We start from the raw sequence: 11744 nt of genomic DNA, 5'->3' as shown, positions 1-11744 counted from the left end.
TGCTCTTCCCATCCTTTACTTCTGGGTGGGTCAGGGAGGTATTTCAGCAGCACTGCTGGCATTTAGCTGTAGTTACAATGAATTGCAGCCATGATTGCAATTGTTTTGTGATGCCTGTGGTGTCATTACCAAGATGCGATTACCAATTGCTATATGAAATTAGTTATGCATGAAATGAATAGGAAGCATAAATACTAGGAGGGAGAGTCTGAGCACAGACTTCATCCTCATTGTCTTCCAGATCCACTGATGCTTATGCATAATGTGGTCATAAAACTTTAATTTATTTCAGAGTCATAGGACTAGAAGGGATCTTTAAAGGTCAACTAGGACATCCCCCTGTTTCCAGGGCCTTCAGCAAACCTAAAACGATAATGAATGAACCCCTTTTTCCCCCCAGGTACGGATTAAAAGTCTCATAACAATTTTAAGTTGAAATAAGGCGAGTTGTAGTAGGAAGAGGAATTTCTCATTGGCCAATGGGCATAATGTATTTTATATATATTATCGACCAAATTAATGTAACGACATATATATTGACTTTTAAATATTTTAATGTTAGAATGTAATTTCAGCAAAAAGCTTAGGAAATTAATTGTCATTTTGTGTCATGTTTCTTTTGAAGGAATGGCATGTTCATGAAATTTTGTATTAATTGAAATTTCTCAATAGAATAATTAAAGGCTAGCGGAGATTGAATTGAGACCTTTCAATCATACGATGATGCTTCTTTTCTCTTGTAGGAGGACTGCCTTCATGTGATGGAGCAGACGCTGAGCTACCATGACTCAATGGCCTGCTCTGTGCCTCAGCAAGGCTAGCCGACTTATGGTAGGTCATTTATTCTCTCTTAGATTCCATTTCTTCCATGTAAAATGGAGGTCATAATCCTCTCTTTCATTTTTGAGAGGATTAAATAAAATAACACACTTCATTTTCTTAGCAAATTGCTGAACACATAACAGATGGACTGCAAATGTTAGTTCACTGTCCCTTTTCTCCTTTAAAATGAAGGGCTGGAGGGGCACTTGGGTGACTCAGTCAGTTAAGTGTTAAGGGTTATGCATTAAGGGTTCCAGCTCAGGTCATGATTTCACTGTTTCGTGAGTTCTAGCCCTGTGTCAGGCTCTGTGGTGGCAGTGTGGAGTCTGCTTAGGACCTTCTCTCTCTGCCTCTCTCCTGCTTGCGCTGTCTCTGTCTCTCTCAAAATAAATAAACAGACAAATTTTTTTAAATAAATTTAAAAATAGATATTTTTGAAGAGGATTCTGACATAGGGAAACTTTATGATTATCTGACTTCTTTACATGAGATTAAACATATGATCAAATAAATAAAGAGGTGCAGAGATATACATGTGAGTCAATGCCTCAGCTTAGTAAATTATGGTACAGACATAAATGTTTGAAAAAAATACTACTCAAAAGAAAATTTGTTAATGCCTCTATGAAGATTATATTCAGTATTAGTAACCCAGAATCTTAATATAATTATGTATTGAACACTGATTCTTAAAGTGTGCCCAATATTTCCTCACTCTCTGTGATACATTGTTCTTTTCTTCTACCCCCTATTCCATTAGAAATACTAAACTTGCATCCAACATTTATAGCTTCCAAGTTGTGGGGCTTTTCACGTTAATATTCAGATTATTTTTCCTGTTAGTAATTTTGAGATTCTCAGGCAGCTCTTCCAGCCACAGAATTATGTAGCACTTTTCTATTTCTTATTAACATGGGAAATTATATTATTATTATTATATTATACACATTATATTACATATGTTACAGTATTATAATAACATGGGAAATTATATTATAGCATTTTGACCTTAATGTGAGGAATTTAGCCATGTTATTTGACACCTGAATTGTCAAATCATTGATACTGCTTGTTATTGCACTCTCTTCCCTGCTTTGCTATCCTGGGAATATACAGATTCTGATGATAAAACAAATAATCTGCAGGATCTGTGGAAGTAATCATGTAAACCAAAAGAAGCCTTGGGTTCAGAGTAAATGAAAGAATAGTAAACGAATTAATAGCTCCTATATACAGTAACGGATAGACATTAATAGCATAGAAATTAATCCTGGTGCATCCACCTATTGCGACAAGGATGCAGCTGTAACAAGCATATTCCCTACATCAAACTTTCTTCCAGGATGATAAGACATGCCAGGTATAATGGGGAATAATTGGATGGTTGAAAGTAGGAAAGTGACATGATTTGGTCTATTTTTTGAAAGTGTCACTCCACTGCAGGGTTGAGACTAAACCAAAAAGGGCAGAGGTAGAAGCAGGGAGATCAGTTAGGAGGCTCTCACAGCGCGCATGAGAGACCATCACAGTTGGGATCAAGGTGATGCAGGGCAGGTGGTAATAAGTGCTAGACTATATAGCGTTTTCTCCCGCTTATCTGAGCTTTCACTTTTCACCGTGTCAGCTACCAGTGGTCAACTGTGATCCAAAGATATTAAGTGGAAAACTCCAGAACCCAACAATAAAATTTAAATTGTGCATCACTTTGAGTAGCATGATGAAATCTTGAGCAGTCCCACTCTGTCCCACTGGATATGTGAGTCACCTGTTCGCCCAGCACATCCAGCTGGCCAGCCTGCTAGTAACTTAGTAGTCTGTCTTGAGTATCAGATCCACTGTCACAGTATCACAGTGCTTGTGTTCAAGTAACTCTTATTTTACTTAATAATGGCCCTAAGGTGCAGGAGTAATGATGATGGCAATTCAGATATGCCACAGAGAAGCCATAAGGTGCTTCCTTAAAGTGAAAAATGGTAAGTTCTCAACTTATTAAGAAAAGGAAAAAAATATCATAGACTCAGGTTGCTAAAATCAGCGATGACTTTTATTACAGTATATTGTTATAATTATTCCATTTTATTATTAGCTATTATTGTTAATCTCTGTGCCTAATTGATAAATTAAACTTTATCATCAGCATGCATATATTGGTAAAAATATAGTATATGTTGTGTTCCCTGCTATCTGCAGTTTCAGGCACCTGCTTGAGGTCTTGGAACGTATCCCCTGCAGGTATATACAGCTGTAATATATATTATGGAGTTTTGACTAACAAGATTTGCTATGTATTGAATATGGGTGTGAAAGAAAGAAAGGAGTGAGTTATGAAGGGACCTCACTTTTTGGGGCCTGAATGGGTGAGTAAATGTAAGTGCCATTGGTGTAGAGGCAGTACAGCCAGGGTATCCAGAGTTGTGTGCAGGCGTTGTTGAGTTTGAGACAGAATCTAGATATTCAAAATAAGACATCATAGAGGCAACAGAATGTGAGCCAATAGTCAAAGGAGAGATTGAGGAGGAAGACAGGTATTCATAAGCCACCAAGATATTGATGGCATTTAAAGCCATGAGACTATATGAAATCACCCTGGAAGTCAGTATGAAAGAGCCAAGTTCTGAGTCATGCGAACATCTACACATCAAGAAATTATGGAATCTGGCAAAGGAGATCAAAGCCAAGAGTTCAGAGGAAAATTAGGACTGGATTGGTGTTCCAGAAGTTGAGTGGAGAAAGTATTTTAAGGAGGAGTGAATGACAGACTATGTTACACTGCTGATGGATAGGCTGGGGTGAGATCTGGAAACTGACTACAGAAATGAATAATTTCAATGGCAATATGACTAACTCAAGTGAATTTAGGCAAAAAAAAAAATGGCGGGGGGAGGGATGGAAACCTAATTGAACATTATTAGGCGTACAGGAGGTGAGGAATTGGAGATGATGACAAAATACAGTAAAACCTTGGATTATGAGTAACTTGTTCTGCAAGTGTTCCAGAAGATAAGCAAACATTTCAAATAAATTTTAACTTGATAAATGAGTGATGTCTTGCAATATGAGTAGTATGTGATGCCAAATGTCACATGATTACAAATGAGCCAATGGTTCTTCTCTCTCTCTCTGATGGTTTGTGGGTGATTGTCAATACAGTATCACATTTCTGCAAAATCCTCAAAAGGAGGCAAAATCGTTGGAGAGGCTCCTTGTTAAAGTTGCATGAAAAGAAAAAGATTCCATTGAGCCAATAGAAGCAGTGATTCCATTAATGATAGTGAAAGTCATCCCACACAGTAACTATCCTTTCTCTTGTCTCCCTCACAGCAGCCATGGAGGTTTTCAAAAGTAAGTGCAGGACATTTTGTTTATTTTTTCTTCATATTTTGTATTTTCTTTATTATTTTGCATTATATTACAATATTGTAATAATTTTTGTATGAATATCTTTGCACTGTGGAATGAATCATCTGAGTTTCCATTATTTCTTATGGGGAAATTCGCTTTGATACACAAGTGCTTTTACAAACATGCTTCCAGAATGAATTATTCTTGCAAACCAAGGTTTCACTGTATTTTGAAGTGTTGCTATGAAGTGGAGGCTGAGGGAACGCAGCAGGGATAGCTGATCTATTGTAACAAATGAAACAAAAATCATCTCTCCTGGAGATAGAGAGTTGGTGGGAAACGTGTATCTAACCTACTCTAAGTGTCTGTTCAAATCTGACTGTTACTCCATTAAGTCTTTTTCACTGAACACAGTTTGTAATTTATTTTCAGTCATAAGAAGTTGTACATATTTTTGTATTTCAATTTGAGAAACAATAATTGAAGGTTTGGAATGCTTTAAATGTATCTAACTTCAAAAATGCGAAAATAAGGCAAGATGATTTTTAATCTGTTGCTCATAGGCCCTCCGGAATCTCAGAACTTGCAGTAGAAGTAAGATTTATCTACTCCTTTTAGTGTCACGATTTTACATTTTGGGCTAGAAGAATAAATGTTTGAGTGTTTTCCTTCATCAAAGTAAAAACAAATTTGAAGCTGCCTGAGTAGGAGTTTTACCCATTTTTTTAAAAATTTTTGCTTTAAATAGTGATCAAGTTGTTTTTTAGGGGGTGCTTGGTGGCTCAGTTGGTTAAGCGTCTGACTCTTGGTTTTGGCTCAGGTCATAATCTCAAGATACACGGGTTTGAGCTCCACATTAGGCTCTGTGCTGCCAGTGTGGAGCCTGCTAGGGATTCTCTCTGTCTTCTTCCCTTTCTGTCCTCTCTGTCTTTTTCTCTCTCAAGTAAATAAATAAAGTTAAAAAAATTAAAAATGTTTAATCTGCATGTGTGTATCGAGTCTGCTTATTATCTCTATCTATCTATCATCTATCCATCTATCTATCTATCTATCATCTATCTATCTGTCTATCTATCTATCTATCTATTTATCATCTATCTACCTACCTTTCATCTTTGAAACTCCCTGTATACCATTTAAAGCAAGTTTTAAATGGTTTTCTGTTTTTTTTTTTCCTCCCTGCCATCCTTGGAATAGCTCTTATTTAAGAAAGTTTTTGAATAAATATTTCTATTTGCCACATATAAAACTATCTTAAAATGCATGATTGCTTTCACTGAATAGTTTTTAAGGCATGGAATTACCTCTGATCTGAAGGCATTTATCCCGTTAAATGTCTCCACTTTAAGTTATGCTTGTTCTGGAAAATAAATTACTCTCCTGTGCTTAACACTTGCTTAATTTATTAAAATGCAGCCTAAAGTTATTGAGCTAATAAAAGATGCTCACAGTAGGTTTGTGAAGGTATTAGAGTGTTCCTCAGAAAGGTGAATGCTACGTTTTATGTGGTTTGCTGTTTCTCGATTACAAATCACTTTAGTTTTGTTTTGTCTAATGTATAGACTGTAGGTAATTTTCATTTAACCCATTATTGATGAAATATATTTCTCCCAAGACAGTAAAGTTTGTAACCAAAACAGTACCCCTTGAATTGGTGCAACTCGAAACACCTTTTGAGGAAAACTTGAGGAACACTGGTGACAATCTCAAAGTTTGGAACACACTGACCTGTCATTTAGAGAGCACATTTAATGGGATTCTCTTACCACACTGATATAGTGTGATCTGTTAGACTATAACTCTATCAGAACACAATGTTCAGGCAGTTAGATTTTTTTAAACACCGAATTCAGCAACTATGTTGAAGTGATCTTTTGAACTGATAAGTGCTTTCCGTGAGGTCAGGCTCTATATTTATTTAGTAAGATTATTCCATAGAATTTGCTATGCCAGGAGCTCTTCTAAGCACTTTACAAAGTTTACTTTATTTACTTCTCAAAACAATTCTATAAAATTGTTGATATTATAATTGCCATTTCAGAGATGAGGCAGCTGAGGCAGAGAGCAAGTGAATAATTAATTTGTCCAATGGTCACACTGTCAGTGGTGCATTTGAGATGAAAACCCAAGGAGATATACTCAGACATGCCTGCGAATATCCACCTTGCTAGGTTACCTCTCTAAGACTATGGTGGGTAGTATGTTTTATAAAGCTTTACAGCATGGGCTTTTTTTTTTTTTTTTTAAGTTTATTTTGAGAGAGACAGAGACAGTACAAGTGGGGGAGGGGCAGAGGGAGAGGGAGAGAGAATCCCAAGCAGGCTCTGTGCTGCCAGTGCAGAGCCCAACGCAGGACTTGAACTCTTGAAACTGTGAGATCATGACTTGAACGGAATCCAAGAGTCAGATGCTAAATGGTCTGAGCCAACCAGGGACCCCTTATGTGTGGACTTTTGAGCCAAATGTACTAGGTTCAAATCCTCTCCGTGCTGTTATTAGCTTTGTGATCATATGAAATTTATCTAATCTCTGTTTGCTTCAGTTCCTTATCTGTAAAATAAAGATATTACTATATGTAAGCCAGGGCATTGATTAGTACATAGTTGATGTATAAATCAGGAATTATGTAGTTTTTTTTCATATCTAAAATTTGTCTCTAGGTTAGGAAAATTATACGTGACTGATTAAATGGTTGAATTTACAGGCATGTGTTGTGAATTCATATAGATGTGGTTAAGAGAAAATTGTGTCGGGGGTTAAAAGTCCATCTGTGGGGAATGATCCACATTTCTTTTGTATTTTTTAAAAAGTAGTGTGCAGAATTAATTTTAAAGCTTATACAAGTTAGATGATACCTAACTTAAAAAAATATGTATATCTAAGATATATGGGAGTATCTTTCTTTTGTAACTAAGACTGTATGTCATGTCTCTCTATGGGTTTGTTACTGCCTCACCAAACACACCTTTAAAAACATTGCTCAGCTTTGTAATTTACCCACCTTTACCTTTACATTTTCAGAATAACTTCAACTGTTCTTTAAATCACTTTGATTTATGGGATATTTTTCTTTTATTCATACCCTACCTCAATTTTGCTTTCGGTAAGTATCGATGTCTTTGCAACAAAGAAATAGATATATTATATATATTATACAATATAATTATACCATATATATGTTACATATACACATATACATGTATACATATATGCAATATATACCTGCAATACACATATGTAAATATGTATTCCTTGTTACAAAGACATGGATACTCACTGAAGGCCAAATTGATGTTACATAGAACTAACTAAAATAATAAGTCACACATTGTCTGAAGAAACAACTGGCCTATCCCAGTACTGTGGTTATTTTACTTAGCTAGCTAGAGTTACAGATTTATTTAAAAACAAAACTTTTTTGCTGAAGTTAATTTCCTTCTCTCAACAGATACAGGATATATGATGTCTGAGCCTGTTAGTTTTTCGAAAATCTACTTTAACAAGCATATATTAAACACAACTGTGTAAAACACCCTGATCGACATATGAAGACACCAATTTGCATAAAACAAAAACTCACTCTTCCAGGAACTTAACCTCTCCTCAGGGAATTTGCTGGAGTGCAGTGCGATGAAGGAAGATGTTCTCTGAACAAAATACAAACATCGGGTTGCAAAATGATTAAACAGACTTCTGACTCGGCAAATGACATACAAAAAAGCCCTTCTGGTTTCTATGCAAATGGAAGATATGAAATTTCAGACCAATTCTGCTTGACACGCAGGTCTTTATTACTACAGACCAGCAATCAATGCTTTTGAAAGAAAGGGAGGCAAGCAGGGAAGAAAGGAAGAAAGCTTAACTAGGGGAATGAAAGGTAGAGGGGGAGTCAGGAAACAAGAGGAGATCTGATCTTACAGTGGTTCTTTTGGTGTTGTTATTTATTATTGTGGTCTACATTTGAGACAGGACTGTTTTTTTTGTTTGTTTGTTTTTTTCAAGTTTTAATTTATTTTGAGAGAGACAGCAAGAGCGGGGGAGGGTCAGAGAGAGGTGGGGAGAGAGAATCCTAAGTGGGCTCCACACTGGCAGTACAGAACCTAACCTGGGGCTCGAACTTGAGATCATGTCCTGAGCCAAAACAAACAGCTGGGCGCTGAACCCAGTGAGCCACCTAAGTACCCTCTGCTTTCAGAAGTTCCTCCTGGAATCAGCAGGTCCCTGGGCATGAAACCTGGGGCCAGAATTCCATACCCGGCTCTTATGTGAGAGAGGCCCCAGTCACCATTCCCTGGGTAGGAAGCACATTCCCTTTGCCTTGCCTGGATTTACCTTTATGTGGTCAATGGATCGTTCAGATACGCCCCATGTGTATGGGCAAATTCTTTTTTATCTTTTCCAATATTGTTTTGGTAAGCAACCCTTAGAACTCCCACTGGCCTCCTACAGCCTTTTTGAAACATAGATGTGCTTGGTCTACCTTTGATTCCAAATTTAACCAATTTCAGGGCTGAGTTCTGACCTCCAATGAGTCAGATGGCATAAAATATATTTTTTGTGATTTTTGAGGCATGATGACAAAAAAAAAACCAAGCTTTTCAAAAAGCATAAATATATATACTGACTCCAGCCCTGAGCTGGGGTCCAGCAATCCCCATGCCCACCTGAGAAGGCCCAGGGACGGGCTCCCTGCACTGCATCCACCTTGCGTTACCTTCCGTGCAGATGTAGGAGGTATCTTTACCCCTTAGAAGCCATTTGGCCTACGTCTAATTAATACTTCACCTAATCTTCTAGTAATACCACTAATTGTTCACAAACCAGCAATTTAATCAACACTCTGCTAACAGGCAAAGTTTTTTTTTTCTTGTTTACTTTTTTTGTGCTCTGACACAGTGCGAACTTAGGCAAGTCTGTCCCAATTGCTTTGTTTCCATGTAATTTAACAGCAAGACATTATTTTCTCATAAGAGGTGCTTTGAATTTTTACTGCTAATGAATAAATTAACTAAAAAAGGTTAATCTGCCTACATGTTTATGAAACATTATGCAAATCGTTCTCCGAAAGGTTTAATGGTAATTGAAAGCAATTGAAAACCATGGTACATTTCCCCCAATTTTCATCTATTTTTTTAAAGTGTATAGATTACACAGATTTTTACATTTTACAGATGTACATGTGGAGGGGAATCTGTTGGCTCTGACGTCATCTGTATGGTTTAAGTACATTACTAAAAATATACAGGGCCTCCATTTTTTATCAAGAATGGCACTAAATTTGGTAATTAATTTCAAAGCAAAGCTATAAAAATGAAAAGACTCTGAGTGATTAATATTATTACATTGAGTAGCAAAAGAAGTCATTATGTGTAGACACTCATTGTAAAACTTTGACAAAGTGGTTCTTGCATTGAGTTCGAAACACATAGAATTTATGACCTGCTATTCAGTTTGTAGGTATTTACCTGAATGACACAGGTGTTAAAGGCTGAAAAGATATGAATCACTAAGTATTTACATGAGTGTCACTATGTAAGAAGACTTTTGCCTAACAAAGGGCCTATTTTCCTTATCTCACCCTCCTTACTCCTGCAGTGAACGTGTACCGTCTTACCTGCTGGTAAGCACATTTTTAGAAGGGAAAATGTCCATGCATGCAGGCGTGTGTGTGTGTGTGTGTGTGTGTGTGTGTATGTGTGTATGTGTGCACACATGTGTGTATTTTGGAGTAGTAGAAGACATATGTTGGGAATTACATATTGAAATAAAAAGAAAGTAACAATTTCCCTGTTTGACCCTGAAATGCTACATGATTTAGAATATGAAGAAATAAATGACTGACAAATCTGATACAGTTTAAAAAATGTGGTATATAGGGGAACCTGGGTGGCATAGTCAAGGTTAAGTCTCTGACTTTGGCTCAGGTCATAATCTCACAGTTTGTGAGTTTGAGCCCCACGTTGGACTCTGTGCTGACAGCTCAGAATCTGGAGCCTGCTTCGGATTCTGTGTCTGCCTCTCTCTGTCCCTCACCTGCTCATGCTCTCTCTTTCTTTTTCTCTCTCAAAAATGAACATTAAAAATTATTTTTATAATACGGTATATAAAACTATGACTTCATAGTTTTTGTTCACAAGGACACTTTTACATTCTTTTTTTCCCCAAAAAACTTTATTTAAATTCTAGTTAGTTAAGATATAGTTTAATAAGGGGCACCTGGGTGGTTCAGTGGTTAAGGATCTGACTTCGGCTAAGCTTGTGGCTCACCATTTGTGGGTTGGAGCCCCACGTCAAGCTATGTGCTGACAGCTCAGGGCCTGGACCCTGCTTCAGATTCTGTGTCTCCCTCTTCTTTGACCCTCCCCTGCTCATGCTGTCTCTCTCTCTCTCAGAAATAAATAAAAAATAAAAAAAAAAATTTAAAAAATATATACTGTAATATTATTTTCAGGAGTGGAATTTAGTGATTTATCACTTACATATAATACCCAGTGCTCACTACAATAAGTGTCCTCCTTAGTACCTATCACCCATTTAGCCTAGCCCCTCTCCCACCTCCCCTCCATTAACCCTCACTTTGTTCTCTATGATAAAAAGTCTTTTATGGTTTGTTTCCCTTTTTCTCCTTTTCTTTCCTTTCCATATGTTTATCTGTTTTATATCTTAAATTTCACATATGAGTGGAGTTATAATGTTTTTGTCTTTTTCTGCCCAACTTATGTCACTTAGTATAATACATTCTAGCTCCACCCAGGTCATTGCAAATGGCAAGATTTCCTTTTGATGGCTAAGTAATATTCCATTGTATATATACCGCATCTTCTTTATCTATTCATCAGTTGATGGACATTTGACTCTTTTTGATAATGCTACTATAAACATCAGGGTACATGTACCCCTTCAAATCTTTTTTTTTTTTTATCCTTTGGGTAAATACCTAATAGTGCAATTGCTGGGTTGTAGCATAGTTCTATTTTTAGTTTTTGGAGAAACCTCCATACTGTTCTCCAGAGAGGCTGCATCATTTTGCATTCTCATCAACAGTACAAGAGTGTTCCCCGTTCTCTGCTTCCTCACCAACACCTGTTGTTTCCTGTGTTGTTCATTTTAGCCATTCTGACAGGTATGAGGTGGAATTTCATCATGGTTTTGATTTGCATTTGCCTAATGATGAGTGATGTTGAACATCCTTTCATGTGTCTGTTAGCTATATGGATGGGTCCCTTCAACTTTCCTTCTCCTTCTATGGCATTTCAGTGTGATTTTCTGGATACTATAGGGAAGTAATACAAGTGTGAAAAGATACGATGGCGTTCTTTGGCTGTTAGTGTTTCCAAAAATGCCATTGCCTTTTGCCTGCATTTATAATCAATTCAGGTTCAAAGAGAAAACATATCTTCTCAGGTGTCAGCTGCTGGCTGATAATCCTTCTCTATTTCAATCTTAGGTGTAATGTGCCTACTTCACACTTGCTTTGAATCTTGCTGAACTTCCATGCATTGTGAGCCCCCTTGAATTTTGTGTGTATGTGGCATTGGGAGTGCTCTATACTAATGGGGTGGCAAGGAAAGGTAGCCATG

Source organism: Hyaena hyaena, unplaced genomic scaffold (assembly GCF_003009895.1).
Source record: "Hyaena hyaena isolate Hyena2069 unplaced genomic scaffold, ASM300989v1 scaffold_880, whole genome shotgun sequence".
NCBI lineage: Eukaryota > Metazoa > Chordata > Mammalia > Carnivora > Hyaenidae > Hyaena > Hyaena hyaena.
This window is presented reverse-complemented; position numbering follows the sequence as displayed.